Below are 21,235 nucleotides of genomic sequence, written 5' to 3'. Positions count from 1 at the left end.
CTAACAGAAAGAAGATGCTATCCTCCAAAAAAAAGGAAGCCAGTCTGGTGGTCCCCTGCCATAAAACAAAGTCTACAACAGAAGAAAGAAACTGTTGGAAAAAAAAAAAAAAAAAAGAGTAAAATCCCATGACTGGAGGAATTCCCTGGTCAGCCTCAGTAAGAAGCGGAGATCCCTCATAAAATCTTCCAAAGCTAGTTACGAAAACCGCCACTGATTCTAAAGACAAACACAAAGCATTCTATAGCTATGTCAAGAATCTCAATGGCAACACTCAGATCTGCTCTGAGTTACAGCACAATGGCACCAAATATACAGAACCAAATGATATTGTCAACATCCTGACAGATAGGCTCAGTGCCAACTTTAACCCCCCACCCCATAAAGGGCCCATCTCTATACCAGAGGAATGCAAAGTTCCTGTAATCACGGCTGCACAGGTAAAAACCACACTCTCCAAAGCCAAGAACACAGCATCCATGGGACTTGATGACATCCCAGGCTGCGTTCTACATGAACTACAGAACAAACTGGCACCCCACCTAAGTACCATGTTCAATCATAGCCTTACCTCAAGCTTTGTGCCCACTGAATGGCGCACAGCGACGGTTATCCCACTTCACAAAGGGGGAGCCACCATGGACCCCGGGAACTACCACCTCATTAGCCTGACGAGCCTGGTCTGCAAGGCTATGGAACTTATAAACAATGACATTGGTAATCTCCAAATTCTGGACCCCACCCAGTTCAGGTTTGTAAAACACAGATCATGTCTCCTAAACCTGATAGACTTCTTTGAAGTGGTCACCAAAGCCGTAGAGGAGGGTAAGATGGTTCAACAGCCTATCTAGATCTCGCCAAGGCTTTTGACACCATCCCCCACTCCGGAATTATAGCTACTCATTAAACTAGTTATAAATCCCTATGTCACAAGATGGACTGCCAATTGACTCACTGACAGAACCCACACTGTGAAAGTAGCATACTTCAAATCCGACTTCAGACAACCAGTGACAAGTGGAGTACCACAGGGTTCAGTCCTGGGTCCTCTCCTGTTTGGTATCTACTTCTCTGAAGTACAGGCTAACACAGAAGGTCTTTGGCTAACGAAGTTCGCAGATGACTGCAAGCCAGGAGCCATAATCGAAACTCCTAACAATGTGGACATCCTACAAAAGGGCCTCACTGAGACAGATGCCTGGTGTCAAAGCCATGGCCTCAAGCTCAATGCTAAAAAGTGTATTGTCATCCCTTTTGGTAAAAACTCTACACCCATGAACTACCACATAGGCGGTAGTCTACTTAACACCAAAAGTGTGATAAGAGACCTTGGGACACAGGTGGACAGTAGTCGCTCCTTTGACAATCACATCACCACAGTAGTCAAGAAATCCTTCTACGTGGCACACCTCATCACAAAAGGTTTCTCATCCAAGAAAAAAGAGGTAATTGTTCCCCTCTACTCGTCACTCATTAGACCCATTATAGAATACAGTACCCCTTTTGGTATGTACCTCACAAGACATCTACAATATCTGGAAAGGCTGCAGAAATACCTCACAAGAGGATTACCGGCCTCAAACAGATGCCCTACGCAGACCATCTCAACAAACTCCACTTTACTCCGTCACATATCTCCTACTCAGAGGCGATCTCTGCCTAACATACAAAGCTATGTCACACCCAGAGCTGTCGGACATGCTCCATTTAAAGAAATCCCAATCCCTCCGAACTACACGCTCTAGGGACCTAAACCTTGTCACCACAATAAACCGAACATGCCAGATGGATAGATTCCTGACCCAGAGACTTCCCATACTCTGGAACAAACTACCTGATGTCAGCCGCAGCCGATGCAGGAGAGAAATCCTTTACTCTGGTATTCAGGCCGGCTGAGGGCTACCCAGCAGGGATAACCCATAAGTGATGACTGCAACAGTGAAACACAAAGAACATGAGGATTTACCCTAGCATTACAGATGGTCAGTTTCCCTCCATTTCTGCTACCAACCTGACTGACATGGGTATCCTGAGGCAGTGTAGCAACTGCCTCATTTACAGCGACAACCCTCTTCTCCTAAATCACCCAAGTAGAACTTGTGAGGTATGCATCTACACTAAGAATCTGGAATCCTTGCTCTCTCGCGGACAGAAGTGTAAAAATGAACAGGTTGTCAGCTCACATTTTATGCCTCCTTCGCAAACCATGCACTCAATGCATAAACATATGCGGAGGTACTTACGATAAACTTACCTAAGCACCAGAGACCTTCCAAACACAAACATGCTACTTCACCTACAGCACTCAATACAGATGTCTCACCAAATAACCCCCTGAGGCAAACCATATCTAAACCAAATTTTTTAGTCATAGGTGACTCCATTGTGAGAGACACAGATGTCCCACTCACCAGGCTGGACAAGGTGATGGTTACAGTCAGCTGTCTATCGGCTGCCAGGATCCGTCAGATCACACATGCACTCAAGTCTCTCAACAACAAGTACCGTTATGACTCCATTATAGTTCATGTTGGTGTGAATGACTTGAGACATACCTCAATGGACTATATGAAGAGACATGATTGAGCTCTATGAATATGTCCCAGGCAAGGTAAGTCCCTAGCCTTGAGAAGCATTCTACCCTCACTTAGGATGATACCACAATATAAAAAAAAAATGACCGACCAACAACTGGTTCAATTTCTGGTGTCATTCTAAAGGGGTCCAATATATGTCAGCCTGGAATGACATGGTTGGCAGACAATGCTGTTTTGTCAAAGATGGTTTTCAACTGTCACCTCTAGGCTTTCAATTACTGGCTAAAGCACTTGCCTCCCCCATTGTGCCTTTTTTAGGCAAGGTCTCAAGAACAACATTTCCGACAAGAAAATATCACTCACAAATAAATTAAAGGTTACGCTGCTAAATGCTATGATTAAATTAAAGGTTATGCTGCTAAACGCTATGATTAAATTAAAGGTTATGCTGCTAAATGCTATGATTTTAAATCAGAAAATATAATCTCTGGAACTACCTGGAGGATATGGATGTCTGTGCAGTCATAGAAACTTGGTTCACAGCCATAGAGAGTGCCCCGGCCTTGGAAGGCTACAATGCCTTCCAAACTCTCAGACCACAAAATGAATGTGTGAAAACCAGAGGAGAAGTATCCATCTTCAAAGATAAATAGACCTCTAGACTGGTTAGACAGTTGAACTTAGAGCAACTCCATGAGTTTTCCAAACTGTGTGTAAGACTCCCCTTCAAGTCATCATTAGCTATAGGCCCCCTTCAATGGGGTTCATATGAGTACAATGAAAATGCATTTTGTCGAATGTGTTTTCGTCGACACATGTAGAGCCAACAGGCAAAAAAGCAAAGTGGCTGTTCAGTGAATTCTTTCCCTGGGAAAGAAGTTGCTTGACCCCTTCGTTGTTTTGCCGTGTTCTGAAGTGTAGTGTGGTCCCTTGTCCGGTATAGCTCCCGAGTGTGATTGTGCAACAGTTACTGACCTTAGGGTTATGGTGCGGGTTAAGGTAAGTGCATATGTATGAAAGTGTTTACTGTTTTATATTTTGTGTTAGATGTATGGTTGAGTTACGTGTGTATGTGTTTTCAGCTGTTTACTTTTGTTTTGGGGGGGTAGAATTAGGGTTAAGGTAAGTGTGTATGTGTTTGGAACTGTTTATGTAAATGTGCGAGAGTTACTGACCTTAGGGTTAGGGTTAGAGTGCGGGTTAAGGCAAGTGTATATGGTTTAAAATGTTTACTGTTTTTTTTTTTTTTTGTTAAATGTATGGTTGGGTTATGTGCATATGTGTATTTAGTTGTTTACTGTTTTTTGGGGGGTATAATTAGGATTAGGGCATGTGTGTATGTGTTTGGAAGTGTTTAATGTTTTTTTTTTCTGGGGTTGGAACAGCGATGCTGTTCTGTAGATTCGACATTTTCAGCTTTTGCTCACTGAAAATGTGTTGATGAAACATTGTTCGATGTTGCAATTTAGACCCCCTTCAATGAACCATAATACCCACACACACTGCTTATTTGAACCTACCTGAGTCAATCAAATGTTATTTTTTTTATTTATTTATTGTCATTTGTTAACTGGGTTGGTCCAACTGAGCCCAAGGCCCAGTTTCAGTGAAGACCCGAGGAGAAAAGCTCCAATTACAATTACAGACATGTCAAAAAACAGTAATTAATACAAAGACTATTACCACAGTAATATTGACAAGAAACATTTACATAAAATAAATATAAATTTCAAAAAATCCAATACAATAGTGGCAGGATAATCCCCGAGTAGGAATATTTACAAGAACCTGATTGCAGATATACTGTAAAGAAGAGCAAGAAAGAAAGGCAGATAAAAAGAGAGAAAAACTTAAAGTAAGCAAAAGTAGAATTTAGGAAGAAATCAGTTAGAGATCAGGTTGGAGGTTGGCAAGGGCAGGACCAGGTCTTAAGAAGGTAGTGTTTGAGTTGTAGTTTGAAATGGAACTTACAGGGGGATACTTCTTATTTTAAGTGGAAGGGAGTTCCAGGTTTGGGCTACAGAGTATTTATATAGGGACTTACCGATATTTTTTGATGGTTTGTAAATGACAAGAAGATGTTTGTCAGATGTACGAAGTTGACATCGGGGGTTATATAGAGATGCAATATTAGAGGTGGAGGAACAGGAAGTGGGATTATAAAGAACTGAGTGTGTAATATGCAGTAGAGAAATAAACAGGGAAGGGGTGGAGAAGGAATGTAGGCGAGATGGATCCCAAACATCTGGTGAGTACATAGGGCGGGAATGGGTGTTGTGTCCTGAGTATTGATTCTCTCCCAGGCTTTTAGTCCTGAGGCAAAGCGACACCGACTTTTTCGGTGCTTGGCAGCGGGCAATCCCCTCCGGCAGTGGGAGGGCAGGCCAGCCACCCGAAACTGATAAGGTCTCAGAAAAGAAGAGCCCCTCTGCGCTCGCGGTCCGGTCTCCCAGTGCAGGCCCTCTTCCCCTGCCTCTGCCTCTCCAGTATCCCAGAAAAAATTTCCCGATCCTCTGGGAGGAATCTTTCTCTTCCCTGAGAAAAGCTCCTTTGGCCTTGGGATAAGGCTCCCCCCCCTTGGCCTTGGGATATTAAGGGCAAGGGGAAGTTCCCTCTTGCTCACAGCGGTTAAACCCCCTTGTCTGGCCACCGCGGGTAAAATCACTACATCAAGGGAGGCGAGACCCAGGAAGGAAAAATCGCCTAGGGAAGCTGGGAAGGCCCGGAGCAGGCTGAGTCTGGCGGAGCCAGGCCTGTGCCCGTAGAGCTACCCCTGTGCCGGCGCCGCTCCCGCAGCCCTCATGGGCGAGTTAGAAATTGGCGTAAGGATAGCCAACTGAGAGCTAACCGACTGGGGCTGGCACAACAAGTGCCAGCTAGCTGCGAGAGGGAATCTGAGAGCTCCTTGACAGATCAGCTCTGAGCCCTGGTAAAAATGTGGTAAATAATTCCATTATGACAAAAGTAAAGGCCGCTGAAGTCAGGGTCGCAGCTTCCATTACCTGTCCATGCTCCTAGACTCCAGCCCATAGCTTTAGTGAGGAACTCTCCTTAGGATGGAGGGCAGACAAAAATTTTAGGGGGCGAGAGGGACTGGTTCCACGGTATCTGGATGTTCCCCACCTGTTTGACAAACAGCCTCCAGAAGCTCGTCGGGCGGAGACACCCAGGGGCTGAGCTCCCAAAAGCTCTGGAGAGCACTGACTCTCATCAAGAGGGGTTTGGTTATCGCCATACCTCTGTTTGAGATCTCTAAGATGTCTACAAATGAGACATCATCCGAGGGGGACACTTGACCTCGCATCGCGTCGAATCCACGATGTAATGCTTAGGGGACTGAAGTCCCTTCCCAGGCCCCTCTTCTCTTCGGGGGGACCTCAGGGGAACCTCCGAAGAACTCCGACAGGGGAGGGGAAGGGAACCCCCAAAACAGTAAGGGAGGGCCTCTGGCTCCGCACGGAACTGGACAGGGAACTGCCAAGACCCTTCAAGGTGGCCCAGAGAGGTGCCGGTAAAGCCGGAGGGAATGGCCGGGCATGGCCCTGGCAGCGGACCCCCAGAATATAGAGACCGAAGTTTCCGAACTGGGAGTGTCAGCGGCAAGGAGCCACGTGTGAGCGGCAAAGCCATGACGGAAGCACCGAACAGGGGTCGAAACATCATTGTCGGACGGGCCCGGGTCCAGCGTGAAGTCCGTGTACCGCACAGGTTGGAAGAGGCCGGGTTGGGCGACGCTAAGATCTCCACTGGGCGGTCGGACATCTGCCAGCAGCATCGCCGGGCATCGGAGGAACAGAGGAACAGCTATGGACTGGGATGGGAGTTGGAGCAACAAAGTATACTGGGTGGGAAATTTGAAGAGGAAGGGACTGGAGGGACTGGATCTCCAGGAGGAGACACCCTGTCTATATATCCTCCGACATCCTCGGGGACTTAGAGGATACTGAAACTGAGTCGGCAAGAGCTCCAACGGGCTAAGGACGGCAGGACCCGGCTCGCGAGGATCCTCGGCGCGAGGAAGGCGTGCAATGGTTTCCGCCGGTGCGAGGAGGGGAGGAAGCCGGAGGTACTCTGGGAACCAAGTTGAGTGGCTCCGAGACCCGTGGATCGGCGAAGGTGACCCTCGTGCCCCAGCCATCTCGATACCCGCCGGTCGAGACTGGGTGAGGCCGAGGTTCACCCGCGGCTTCTGAACTCCGAGTAGCCTGCCTTCTAGAAGCCTCTTTATGTCTTTTGGCGCCGGACTGGTCCGGCGGACTGGTGGAGCGGTTGAAGGAAGGGATCTTCTTCAAGGAGAGTCGAAAGGAGGTTAAGCCTAAGCTGATTAGCCTTTATTTCTCCTAAGGAGGACCAGAGAGGGAAAAGGACTGACACAAACTGCGTGACACACAAAAATGTTTGCCCCAAAAACAAAACACCCAGACAATAAACACAGAGAGTGGTCATCTTGTATTGACATTTTTGGTTACATTTTTTGCAAAGGCCCGAAATGATATGATATTGAGAAAAATTGAGGTAAGGTGACCAAAAAAAAATTAACTTTACTTCACACTCACTCTTAACAAAAAAATGTTTTGCCAAAATCAGGTTTAACACACGGTTTAACAAAAAACTCAAATGGATCTGGTTTGAAAGGGTTAGAAAGAGTTAACTGGTCGGAAAGGCCTAAAGAGGAGGAGGCCTGAAATCAGAAACAAACAACCAACATCACACCACAAGTCAAAAAAAAAAAACTTTCTCAACACACAAGTACAGAGTAGCCATTAAAACAGCTTTTTATGACAGGAAAAATTTTCTGACAGAAAAATGAAAGTAAATTTACTACTCAAGCTCAGCCAGCTCGGGACCCGTGCCCCAGTTAGCGTGCAAAGCGAGATCTGGGGACTGGTAGTGATAACATCAATTGTTCAGGGAATTCAGGCCATTGTAATGATTTAAGGGCGAGGCAGTGGTGGGATTTGTAAGGGAGATTAGAGGCAAATCTAGCTGTTTTATTGTATGTCTGCTCTAGTTGAGAGAGAAGTGAAGACTGAAGGTTAGTAAAAATTGGAGCTGCATACAAAAGACAAGGTAATAGGAGAGACTGGGCCAGGGAGGGTTTGGTGGAGGGTGAAAGCAGTCTGTGGTTATGGTACAGAAGACCAAGTTTCTGGTGTTTTTTTTAATGCAATGATGGATATGTATGTCGAATTTTAATTCATTGTCAATTATAACACCAAGTAATTTAGTATGGGGTTCTGGTCTGATATTGGTATTGTTGAGGGAGGTAATAGAGAAAGTGGATTTGTGTGTCACCAGTGTTTTAGGAAGGAAAAGTAGAAGTTTAGTTTTTTGGATTTAGAATTAGTTGATTATCAGTGAGCCAGGTTTCAATGGATGTAAAAAAGTGTGATGGATAATAGCAGGGAGTTCTGGGATGCTGTGGGCAGCGGTAATAAGGGTCGAGTCATCAGTATATTGTAAGTGTGTGGAGAGGTTGGTATCAGAGGATACACTGTTAGTAAAAGTATTGAACAAGACAGGACCCAATATAGAATCTAGGGGGACACTGGTGTTAACAGGAAAAAATGGGGAGGTGACAGTTTTCCAGCGTATAGATTGTTTTCTATTAGACAAGTAGCTAGAAAACCAGCTTAAAGAGGGAGTGGAGAGATGAAGGTCAGAGAGTTTAGTTATCAGTTTAGAGTGAGACACAGTATCAAATGCTTTGGAGAGGTCGAGGAATAAGCAGAAAACTAGTAGGTTGTTGTTACGGGCTTCTGCTACTGTTTGGGTGAATGAGAGTAGAGCTGTTGATGTACTATGGTGGGGTCTGAAGCCATGTTGGGTGGGAGTAAGAAGGTTATTAGATAGCAGGTGTTTAAATAGCTGAGTGAGGACACACTTATCTAGAATTTTGGAAAGGGGGGATAGTATAGCAATGGGACGATAGTTGGATAGCTTAGTGGAGTTTTCTCCTTTGTGAAGAGGGATTGTGTAGAAGGATTTCTATACATCTGGGAAAAGAGATTCAGTAATAAAACGATTAATAAGGATAGAGACAGGGTAAGCGATAGCATTGGCAGCAATTTTAAGAAAGTAGGAAGGTAGATTGTCAACAGAGAGAGAGCAGGACTTAAGTTTATTTAGTTGGGTTTTGAGGAAGGCAATGGGAACTGGTTGCAGGAGAATGTATTGGAGGAAGGAGGACTGGCATATTAAGGTAGAGAGGAGACAGTAGAGCTATTTGGATTTAGTTTTTGGATTGCTTCAATAAAGTAATTATTTAAAAGATCAGCAGTCTAGTCATAGACTATTTTAACTCTCTCTCCATTGACTGTGAAACTTATGCAAGTACCAACATGCTCGCACAAAGGATCCTGGGCTTTGTTAAAACTAATGCCCTGGAACAAATAGTATGCAACCCCACAAGGGGCTGAAATATTCTCGACCTGGTCCTCACCAACATGAGTGACCATTGTACCACCACAAATATAGGACCCTCACTGGTTAAATCTGACCACAAATCAGTCATATTTGAAGTAGCTATAACATCTGAAGCCCTCCTAGGTGAAATCAGGCTAAATAGTTTCACCAAAGCTAATTATACCCTCCTAAGAGATGGCATAAATAATTTTGAAGCTCCTTTTCCCACAGATGACACTGACAACTATACTAAGGTATACACAAATGCCCTGTACAATCCCTTATACATTTACTGCTGTACCTGATGGGAACAAAACAAGATCCCCAAGAAAAAACAAGCCTCCCTGGTGGACATCTGGCATTACTAAGTTATACAACAAGAGGAAGAAGCTGCTGTCTAAGAACAAAAAAAAGAAAGGTCCCAGCACTGGAAGAACAACCTCCTCTGCCTGAACAAACAAATAAGACAACTTGTAAAATCCTGTAAGGGCAACTATGAAAAAGAATTTAGCAACCACAGCTGAGGATAACTATAAAGCATTTTTCAGTTATATCCATAACCTAAAAGGTAAGATCTAGACATGTGCTGAACTAGCTGTGGATGGCATCACATACACTGATTCTGTGAAAATAGTTAACCTACTGGCTAACAGGTTTGGTGAACATTTCTCCCCCGTCCCCTCCAAACATTACACAAAGCATTCACTCTACATCTCCCGAACCTTGCATCTCCAAAGAGCAAGCCACTAATACTCTCCAAGGCCAAAAACACAGCCTCTATGGGACAAGATGACATCCCAGATTATGTTGTAAATGATCTAAACCACGAGTTAGAAATTCCATTAGGTACTCTCTTCAACCACAGCCTGAGTACTGGTTTTATCTCTGCTGAATAGAAAACAGCAACAGTCATCCCCTTCATAAAGGGGATACAGCAAAAGACCCTGGGAAATACAGACCCATAAGCTTAACCAGCCTTATCTGTAAGACCATGGAACGAATCATCATGGACCTTACAAATATGAATATAGATGAGCTCTAAATCCTTGATCCAACAGTTTGCTTTTGTCAAAGGCAGGTCATGCCTGCTAAACCTGGTAGATTTATTTGAAAATGTCACCAGAGCCACAGACAAAGGCAAATCTGTGCATAAAGCCTACCTAAACTTAGCCAAGGCCTTTGAAACAATCCCATATTTGGGCATCATTGATAACCTCTCCCAGTTGAACAACAACCCTTATGTCATCAGGTGGGTTGTTAACTGGCTCACTGACAATTCACACTCATTCAAAGCTGGGGACTTTATCTCAACCAGCAGACCTGTCACCAGTGGGGTACCACAAGGTTCAATGTTGGGCCCCATTGTTTGGACTATACTTCTCAGACGTTCAGACCAAAACAGAGGGGCTGTGGCTGACTAAGTTTGCTGAAGACTGCAAATTAAGTGCAATCATTCAATCCCCAAACTATGTCAATATACTTCAAGAGGGACTTACACAAACCAGCGATTTGTGCCAAAGCCATGGACTCAAACTCAGTTCTAAAAAATGCATCATAATCCCATTCAGTAAAAATGATATCCCTGTAGACTATCATTTAAATAATAACATCCTAAGTAAAAACTCAGAAGTGAGAGACTTGGGAATCAAGTTGACTGTAGCCTAAATTTTGACGATCACGTGTCTACTGTGTTAAGGAAAGTGTAGCTCAATGTATGTGTATGTACCTTTAAGAAGTTATCCAAGGGCTTGCACAACTGTATAAATACTGAGCACGTGCAAGCCTGACTGACATTTTGTAGTAAGCTGTTGAGATGTATGCATGCAAGGTCTGTCTGTTAACTAGTTCATTCATATTTTATGATGCTGCTATCCATCCTGATGTGTTTCTATGTATAAAAGCATTTAAACGAAATACCCTGCCTGCTTGTCATCTATTTTAGACAGAGACGAGTGACATGGTGTCAGAAGTGGCATGTCTAAAGGGCATGAAGTCAGAGGCGCCATCGCTAAAATGACTTAAGGCACTTGCTTGGGACTCATGGAACATAGAAAAGTGAATCATCACTAAAATGTACATACATCATAAAACAGGTCAGAAATTAATTTCAGATATTAATACTTGCTCAACTGTCAGAAGAAAAATTCAAACGAGTCACATCTGCCTCAGGTGATGAAAAACTTCTTTATTAGCAGCTAACCAGATTACACAGCATGTTGGCCAAGATGATCTCCTCTGGTCAACTTGTTTACTGACATCAACTTTTATACTGCAAGCAAAACAACTTTTTGTTACATTTCTGACCGTTGACAGTTGGCTATGAAACACATATAGGATAAACATGTTTATCACAAATCACCTCAAACCAACAGTTAGTACAGAATGTTCAAGAAGTACAGAATGTTCAGTTCAACAATGGTAGCTCAAATTTTCCAGGAGACACAGCCTGCTTCAGTAAATTAACTCTTACTCGGCCGTGCGTCCTTATCCCAGGCTTCAGCAAGCTATAACCAAATCTCTTTATTCTGAAATGCAGAAAACAGTTATTATTCAGGTTCATAAGCAATTAGAAGTTATGTACTCACCATAACGTTCCATCTGAGTAGGTAGTTCATTTGTCTGCAACCTGTGGGTTACGGATCCGATATCGGATCCGAGCCGGCAACTTGTTTCAAGCTAATGGATCCGAGCTCCTAGCCCCTCCCTTCACCCATAATCCCCTGCTAACCCTCCATGACCTCAGATCGAGTTTGCCTCTCCATATATATCCAAAAAAAGGATATCTAAAAACTAATAGATCCAAGAAGGTCGGGGGAAGGAGGGGGGGATGGTTGCAGACAAATGAACTACCTACTCAGATGGAACGTTATGGTGAGTATATAACTTCTAAATCTGAAGTAGGAATGTTCATTTGTCAGCAACCTGTGGGACAGAGTCCCCAGCTACCTGCACCCTGGGTGGCCATCATGGAAGGATATTACGAAGCACCGCAGAGCCAAAGGATGCTCTCCCTCTAGAAAGCAGGTCTAGCTTGTAGTGGTTGATAAAGGTATGAGATGAAGCCCAAGTGGCTGCAGAACAAATATCATCCAAAGGAACTCTAGACTTGAAAGCCGCAGAAGTAGAAATGGAGCAAGTGGAATGAGCACGAACTCCTTCTGGTGCGGGTCTACCCGAGGCTTGATAAGCTAGCAGGATACATTGGGAAATCCAGCGAGATAAAGATACTTTAGAGATAGCTTTCCCCAAGTTAAATTTGGCAAAGGAAACGAACAGCTGGTCGGATTGTCTATGGCCAGCTGTCCTATGGGTATAAAAACGAAACTGCCTATGAACATCCAATGAATGCAGCTTGTATTCACCCTTATTTTGATATTTAGGGAAGAAAACCGGTAAATTTATGGATTGGTTTATGTTGGTTTCTGATGCTATCTTGGGAAGAAAGGAGGGATTGATCCTGAGGTACACTCTATCAGGGTGAAAAATCAGGTATGGAGGCTTTACAGAAAGAGCCTGAAGTTCCGACACTCTTTTCGCTGAAGTAATGGCTACAAGGAATGCTGTTTTCCATGACAAGAATTTGTGATCCACTGAAGCAGTGGGTTCAAAGGGTGGAGCAGTCAAGGCTTGAAGAACTAAAGTAAGATCCCATGGGGGTACGGCTTCTTTTACAGGAGGTCTAAGTAGAAAGGTACCCTTGAGAAAGGTTTTACACAATTTGGCTGACATCAAGGGTCCCACATCATGTCCCACATGATAATGAGAAATGGCTTCCAATTGCACTTTGACAGTTGAACAACTAGCACCTTCTTGAAAGAGTTCAGTTAAGAAGTCTAAAATGGATGGAAGCGGAGCCATAAAGGGATCTAGATCGCGGCACTCCGCCCAGATGGAAAAACGTTTTTATTTGCTGTGATATACCTTCCTGGTGGAGGGCTTATGTGCTGCCACGAGGATGGCTTTGACTGGTGAAGAGATACCGGGAGTCCTAACTAGGAGTGGAACTGGAGCAGCCAAGCTGTCAGTTTCAAATTGTCCAGGTTTGGAGTTGGCAAGTCCAATGGATGGGAGATGAGATCCGAAATGGGATCTATAATCCAAGGGTGATTCACAAGGTGAGACCACAGGTAAGGGAACCAAATTTGTCGAGGCCAGAATGGGGCAATGAGAATCATCTTGCTCCCTAACCACGAGGCTTTCTGTAAGAGTTGTATCATCATTGGAAGAGGAGGATAGGCATAGAGTAGACCGGGTGGCCAAGCATGCACCAGAGTGTCTCTTGGAAATTCCCCTGGTGGGGGGATTAGAGTGAAGAAATTGTCGCATTTGGCATTTGATGGAGATGCAAAAAGATCGCAGCAGGGTTGCCCCCATGTTGCGAATATCTGCTTCGCTACTAGAGGATTGAGAGACCACTCGTAGGGGGTAAGAAGGGTGCGGCTGAGCTTGTCCGCTAGGATGTTGGTCCTCCCCGGAATGTGCGTTGCAATCATAAAGTGGTTGGTGGAGATCACCCATTCCCACACTCTCATGGCTTCGTGGCAAAGAGGATAAGATCGGGTTCCCCCCTGTTTGTTGATATACCAGACCACTGACATGTTGTCCGAGTGAATTGCAATCGTTCCTGCGGGGAGGAAGCTCTGAAGTGCTTGCAACGCCAACAGCACCGCTCTCATCTCCAGAACGTTGATATGCAGGGAGGTCTCTGTATCGTTCCACGTGCCTTGGACTGTCCTGCCTGAGTAATGCCCCCCCACCTGAGACGGGAAGCGTCCGTGGTCACCGTGGCAATAGGGGGAGAGGTGCAGAAGGGACAGCCCATATGAAAGTTTGATGCTTGGAGCCACCATAGTAGCGCCCTTCTGCAAGCCTTGCTGATGGCAATGGGATGGTGGAGAGGAAGGGATAGGAAGGACCATTGCACTAACAGAGTCCATTGCAGGACTCGCATGTTCAAGCGGGCGCATGGAAGGAGTGTAATCGCTGCTGCCATGGAGCCTAGTGCCCTCAGGATCAATTCCACTGGTGAAGCCTCTGAATGAAGGATAGCCCGCACATGAAGTTGAAGATTTCTGATTCTCTCGGCAGTTAGGAAGGCTCGCAAATCTCTGGTGTTTATTCTGGCACCTATAAATTCTATGATCTGTGTTGGAGCCAGTAGGGATTTGCCAACATTGATAGTAATGCCTAGTTGTGGGGCTAGATGGAGAAAGAAGTCTCTGGCCGAGCAAAGTAGATGCCTTGTTGGTCAGGAGCCAGTCGTCCAGGTACGGGAAGACCTGAATTCCCTGGAGTCTCAAGTGGGCCGCAATCACTGCTAACACTTTGGTGAACACCCGGGGGGCTGTGGTGAGGCCAAAGGGAAGGACCCTGAACTGGTAGTGACTGGCTCCCAGCCGGAAGCGAAGGAACCTCCTGGATCGTTTGTCCATTAAGATGTGGTAATACGCATCCTTGAGGTCTATAGAGCACATCCAATCGTTCTCCCTCAAAAGGGGGAGGATAGATTGAAGAGTGACCATTCGGAATTTTTCCTTGGTTACTGACAGGTTCAAGCGGGAAAGGACTAGGATGGGTCTCAGATCCCCAGTCTTTTTTGGCACCAAAAAGAACCTGGAGTAGAACCCTAATCCGAGCTGGTCTTGGGGGATGGGCTGGATGGCTCTTTTTCTTAGCAGCTGCTGTATTTCTGCGGCTGCGGCCTCCCTGTGATTGGGTGGTACATCGGGGAGGTTCTTGGATTGGGGGACATGGAAAATTGGTATTTTGTACCCTCTGGATATGATGCGAAGCACCCAGCGGTCTGATGTGATGGACTCCCATGCCGCTAGATGCTTCGAACCCCCCCCCCCCCGACTGCCTCCAGAGTGGAGCAGCCAGGCAACCCCTCAGGGCTGCTGCGGGGGCCGTTCAGAGAAAGGTTCTCTGGACCCGAAATTTCTCGGAGCCCCTCTGCCCCTGGGGCGACGTCCTCCCTGTCCATCTCTGCCACGGTAGGACTGGTTGTCCGGAGCTGGTTGGGAATGTTGTGATTTTCGGAACCACATCTTCTTCTGACCCTTTTGGTTCCTTGAAAAGGACCGCTGGGGAGCAGAGAAGTGGACTCCGATGGCAGACAACGTCTTCCCGTCCTTCTCGCTCTGGACAAGCGTCTCACGAACTGTTTTGCCAAAAAGGGCAGAACCATCAAAGGGGGCGTTCGCGAAGGACGCTTTAAAGGGCTCCGTAAAGTCGCAATGACGGAGCCAGGCCTGACGTCTCATGACTAGGCCTGCTCCGCTGGCCCTAGCGGCTCCCTCTGTGGCATGGGACAATAGCCGCATAGAGGTGTTTGAAATAGATCTCAGAGTGGCCATTTGGGTGGAGTATAATTGTTTATCCTCCTCCGACATGGACTCAGGGGGGGATGCAGCGTATTCTTTGATAAGATCCCTCTGCATCCTGATGACATGTGCCATATAGTTCAGAGACCTTACTGAGAAGGTCACTGAACTAAAGACTCGCTTCCCTAAACGATCCATCAAACGGGACTCTCTGCTCGGTGGATGGACTGAGGGACTCTCCTGAGCCAATTCCCTCTTTGTGGCTGCCACCGTCAACATGGCATCTACAGGGGGGCCCTTACTCCAATGTGACCGGTCTGAGGGGGGCTAAGGATCCTATCTGGTTGCTTGGGTATTGGCTCCACGGTGTCCGGATCCTTCCATGCCCTGGTGGTGATAAGGTCCACCAGGGGATCGGCTGGAGGGGACACCCAGGAGGTAGAAGGGCCTGCCTCGAATGCCTCCAGAAACACGGACTCGTCAGAGGAAGACTTGGGGGCAGACCACCCACCTCTGATTATCAGCATCTCCATGAAGTCTCCAAAGGAGACATCCTCAGGGGATGATCTTGGGGAGCCTTCCCCTTCCTCCAAGTCCGTGTCCTCGGTTAAGGACTCAGGGGAGTCCACGTGCCTCCTTTTGCACTTATGCTTGCGGGGAGCTTCCTCGGGGGGACTGTCCGAGGAGGCCTCGCCAGCAACATCTTGTTCCAATGGAACTATCTGTGACATCGAAGCAGGCTGTCCCTTTGGCCGGGTGATGGAAGCCTGGCCCAGCAGAGAGGGAGTGCAGGGAGGAGTCGATGCAAGGACCGGGGTCCGGATGCTCTCAACAGAGCCCTCTCCACAACATCGAATGCCGAGGGAGAGCCACTCTCCAATGGATCCGAAAGTCGGCTCCCACTCGGATCCGATGAAGGGATCGGAGCCGGCGCCGAGACCGTCGGATCAGAGGGACCAGTGTGCTCCGACCTGGATGAAGCCGAAGGCACACTGAATCCCCCGGATCCGAAGCTCGGACCACGGTTCCGAGAGGTCGGATCTGACAGACTCGAGGGTAGGGTCGGATCCAAAGTACCAAGTACTGTCGGCGCCGACCCACCCCCGGCTCCAAGGCTGCTCGTCTCCGAGCGCTCCGAACCCGGGTAGCGGGTCGGAGAAGGAGCAATTGGGTGGAAAAAAGGTGTCGAGCTCCCTCCCTGAGGGGGGGGGAGGCAAGAGCACTCCCATCTGCAGCTGGGCCTGGATGAACCTTCGCATCATCCGGTCCAAGTCTGCATCAGATAAACTGAATGTTGATCTCGAAGAGGCCACCGAGGCAGGCCTGGAATGCCGCCTCGATGACCTCGACTGAGATCGGGTCTCCTCTTCCTCGGGCCCCAGGGAGAAAGAAGGGGATCGGAGCCGAGGAGGAGGAGACCTAGAAGCAATGGAGGGAGAAGCCCGCTTAGCTGGCGGGCCGAACGGAGGTCTCGGCCGCCGCCTGTGGTGCTTCTCCTCCGTTCTCCTCCTGGCCTCCCTGTCCTCCGACACTTTAGCGGGAGTTTGAGTCCCAGTCGGAGGCAGGGGAGCAGGAGTGGCAACCATCACAGGCTGTGATGGAGCCACAGGAGTAGCAGAGGAAGCGGAGGCCGGCGAATCCGGGGTAGAAGTCCCGCCAGGACCAGCTTCGACCTCCGCTCTTTCAGTGCCCTGGGGTTGAACGCTGCACAGATAGTATAGCCCGAGGTGAGGTGTTCAACCCCAAGGCACTGAATGCACCGAGTGTGGCCATCAGCCGGGGAGAGCTTATGGCCACACTCGGTACATTTAGAAAATATGGCATTTGGGGTCTCAGCCATTTTTTTTTTTTTTTTTTTTTTTTTTTTAAGAAGAAAAACAACTACACACACACACAGGCCCCAAAAGACACACAACAAACACTCACACACTAGCGACCAGCGAAGGGAGGGTATTAATTAAACAAAAAATAGGGAACCTAACTCAGACACACTTTATAAATGTTAATTTAAACTAAAAAAGAGTTTTCTGATGAAAAAAATTTAACTTTTTAGTCACTTATCTGGAGCTCAAGAAAAGGATCCAGCCATCACAAGCGCGGCAAACTAGATCTGAGGTCATGGAGGGTTAGCAGGGGATTATGGGTGAAGGGAGGGGCTAGGAGCTCGGATCCATTAGCTTGAAACAAGTTGCCGGCTCAGATCCAATATCGGATCTGTAACCCACAGGTTGCTGACAAATGAACAATCCTACTTCAGATTGCTGCATTTTGTTCACAGATGAGGCCCATCTTTGATAGGCATATCCCAACAAATAACATGTTCACTTTGCAAGAAGAGGAAAAAGACAAATAACAGTATGTTTTAAAACTTTTTCTCTTAAAAGTGTTTTCAGGGGGGAAATGTTATTTGTCTTTTATTTCAGCAATATATGGTAAAAACTAAGTTTTTCTTTGCATACATTACTTCATTAGCAAGACAAATTTTTAAACTTCAAAAACATTTGCAAAAAGTCACATTTCAATGTATTCACTTTCATCAGTCTGTTGCAATTGCTGGTACATCATCTTCGTAACAGCAGTATCAACCAGTCTTTGCAGAAGACCTCTAATACAGGGTATACAACAACAACCACATACCACCACGATAGCCACAGCGACTCCAATGGACACCAGGAAACTGCTGATGAGATGACTCCATTTTCCAAATCCCGCTTGTAGAAAATCTGTAAAGGATTACTTACCCCAGAGTTCTCTGCCAATTCTTCGGATAACATCTCCAAACCTTTCAAAGCTCGAGTGATACTTCCATCAGGCTCAGTGTTGTTTGGAATATATGTACAACAGAAAATCCCAAACATCTTGCAAACTCCTCCTTCTTTGGCCAGGAGCATATCCAATGCAATTCGATTCTGCCATGCCACCTGCGAAGTGGCCTCCAGTTGTTCAGCAATTCCTTTCAATGCATCTTTGGTATAGTTCACAAAACGCTGCTGGTTATAGTAAATGTAGTTGATCCAGCCCACATTCTTATTAGGTTGAATCCAGACAAAGATGGATGTAAAACCAGCTGCTATTTGGTTTATTGCTTTGTATTCATCAGGTACCTCTTGGTACGCCAATGCTATCGATGTAGACACCGTTATCGAAGGATTGCTTCGGTGCCTCTCTCTTTCTCCTACTCAACCACTTTGGCTTTATTTCAGGTTCTCTTACGAAACTGCTTGCTGGAACTGGGAAAATGTAGAATGGCAGAATTAACTTTACAAGTGCGCAAGTTCCCTTCCAGGGAATCGTAAGCCTTGATCTGAGTTTGTTGTCTCCACATAACCACCATACGTCTGCTAAACTATGAGTTTGGTTCTCCAGAAATGGATTCTCATTGCCATTCACAGTAACACTGCAATAGTTCTGTCCCATATTGCCATAATTCTTCCCTGTGCCATCTCTGAAAATGCACATATACGAACCTGGAAAGGAAATCGCTGCAGGCGGTTTCTCAACTTTGCTTATGACTGGAAAACGCTGAGTTTCATTTTTGCATTTATCTTCAGTTTTGTTGAAGAATAATTTCAACAGACACGTTAGGTTACCTTCATCTTGCATCAATGGGACTGTTGCTAATTGCTGTTTACCTTCAGCACAAGAAATACAGTTTTCACGATGTGCTTCTCGGGTACTATATCTAACTCAAGATAACCATTCATTATGGTGTACGAATCCCGTCTCGAGTAACAATTGTTCTTCTTCTGTGAAGGCAAAATCTGCTTTATTTGTAGCATTCTTAAGGCTTTGAACTTTAAGTTGTTGGGTCCCCAAAGGATCAGTTCTAGTTGGAAGGGATACTCAGATTCCATAAACTCCTGAATCACTTTCTTGTGGTGACACAATGGTTATAGTAACTGCTCAGGTACCTTGGGAATGCACAATTTTTATTCTTTGTTGCCTGCTTTTATCTTTCTCTGGTATCACTGCACCACTTGTTTCCCATCCATTCACATCTGTTGACCACCAAACATTTGACCAGGACGTACAGTCTCTATTGCACAAGTATTTTGCACGAGTCAAGAAATTATTATTTTTCCATTTAGAACAGTCTAAAATTCCTTCACAAAGTTTCACCTTAAACACAGTAGTAACACCTGTTTGCGCTTGCAGCACCACCATACCTTTTTCTCTTGCAACTGTTCCTTCTCGTATGGACATATTTACTTTCGCCACCAAAATCATCATCATGTGACAGTTCAAGTACCAGTTGAACATGGCCATCCTCCCTAAGGACTACTTCGCGCCGTTGGTTTCTTCACTGGGTTTGAGACGAACTAACCCCTATTGGGCTAATCCCCCTTTGTAGGCAGACTTTGCGCTCAGAGGTCCGGTGGAGTTTGACCAATGTCAATGGCAGAAGGAAGAGCCTTGAGTTTTTTACAGTGGGTGATATGAATCCACGAAGTCCTCTCAGCGATCTTTACAGCCGTAGGTGTCGAGATAAGTACTTGGTATGGGCCTTCCCACCTGGGGGATGACCAATTCTTTCTTTTCACAATTCGGATCCACACCCAGTCCCCGGGTGCCATGCTTAACAAGGTTTCATTTCTGGAATCTGCAAAGGAGTCATTGGTTACAAGAGATTTGACATTTAGCAGCTTCTTCATATAATCCGCTAGATCCTCACCCCCCTCACGCTCCGCTGGCAACAATCCTTGCCACTGTGGGACGTAATATGGTCTCCCAAACAAAAGTTCAAATGGTGTAAGTCCTTTGTAGGAAGGTGAGATTCGCATATACAGGAGTGCCAAAGGAAGGCAAGCAGTCCATGATCTATGTGTTTCTGCCATTAGTTTGCAGAGCTTACTCTTCAAGACACCGGTGTGTCTTTCCACCAGTCCAGCTGATTGGGGATGGCAAGCACAATGATACTTAAGATCAATTTGAAACACTTGATCCAACCTCTGAACAATCTGGTTAACAAAATGAGACCTATTATCACTGTAAATGAGTCTTGGTAAACCAAATCAGGGAATTATTTCTGTATTCAAAAGCTTTGCTACTGTTTGTGCATTCGGGTGCTTTACTGGAAAAGCTTCCACCCATTTAGAAAAAGCATCAATAATGACTAAACAGAACCGTTTTCCCTCTGAGGGTGTCAATTCAATAAAGTCCATACAGAGTGTGTGGAATGGATATGGAGGGGTGGGGAATGCCTGCTGAGACTTTTTAACTCCCCCTGAGCATGATACTTTGCACATAATAAACAAGATAAACAGAATTGCTTTGCATAAGTTGAAAACCCCTTACACCAAAACACCTTAAGTCTAAGAGGTGTCCGGTGTAGGTGTATCTTTTACCTTGATAAGTGAATGCAAACCAAAATCTACTCTCCTTATGTAGTGGCATGGAGAAAAAGGCATTGCTTATATCTATAACAGAAAAATATCTGTGCTGAGGTAGTAAATCATTAAGTAATATATAGGGGTCAGGGACCACCGGTGCTCTTGGAATCACAGCCGAATTAACTGCTTGTAAATCCTGAACCATCTGGTTTCTTTACAGGAAACAACGGAGTATTGCAGGGCGAATCTGGGCATTCAACAAGAATTCCCACCTGTTTTAGCTGCTCAATAACTGGCTTAATTCCTTCCTCTGCTTGTTTACTTAGCGGGTATTGGTGCTTACGAGGTCTAAAACCTGACTTTGGAGTTATACAAACTTCACCTGCTGTTTTCATCAGTCCTACATCCCCTTTACCTTTTGACCATAAATCTACAGGTAAGGCACTTAACGCACTATCTTCCTCTTGAGTTAGAAGGATTTGTCATGCCATTTCTGTTTTGTCATCCCTGAGGTGCACACTTGGTTGTGCCCAAGTCACCCAATTTAATCTTTGTACCTGGATCTGTTGATCTTTCAATTGATTTTCGGACATTTTGTCCCAATTCGTTACCTTTTTCGCCAAATCTACCCAATGTGTCC

At 45.8% G+C, this 21,235-nt stretch overlaps 1 protein-coding gene across 1 annotated transcript in view; it reads right to left on the bottom strand.

Annotated features, from left to right (window-relative positions):
- DNAAF3 (dynein axonemal assembly factor 3) overlaps positions 1 to 21,235 on the bottom strand; it is a 1,314,828-nt gene that overhangs the window by 1,169,610 nt on the left and 123,983 nt on the right. The gene's annotated exons all lie outside the window — the stretch shown is intronic.

This window comes from Protopterus annectens, chromosome 17.part0 (genome assembly GCF_019279795.1).
Source record: "Protopterus annectens isolate FY-2018-M chromosome 17.part0, PAN1.0, whole genome shotgun sequence".
NCBI lineage: Eukaryota > Metazoa > Chordata > Ceratodontiformes > Protopteridae > Protopterus > Protopterus annectens.
This window is presented reverse-complemented; position numbering and strand designations above follow the sequence as displayed.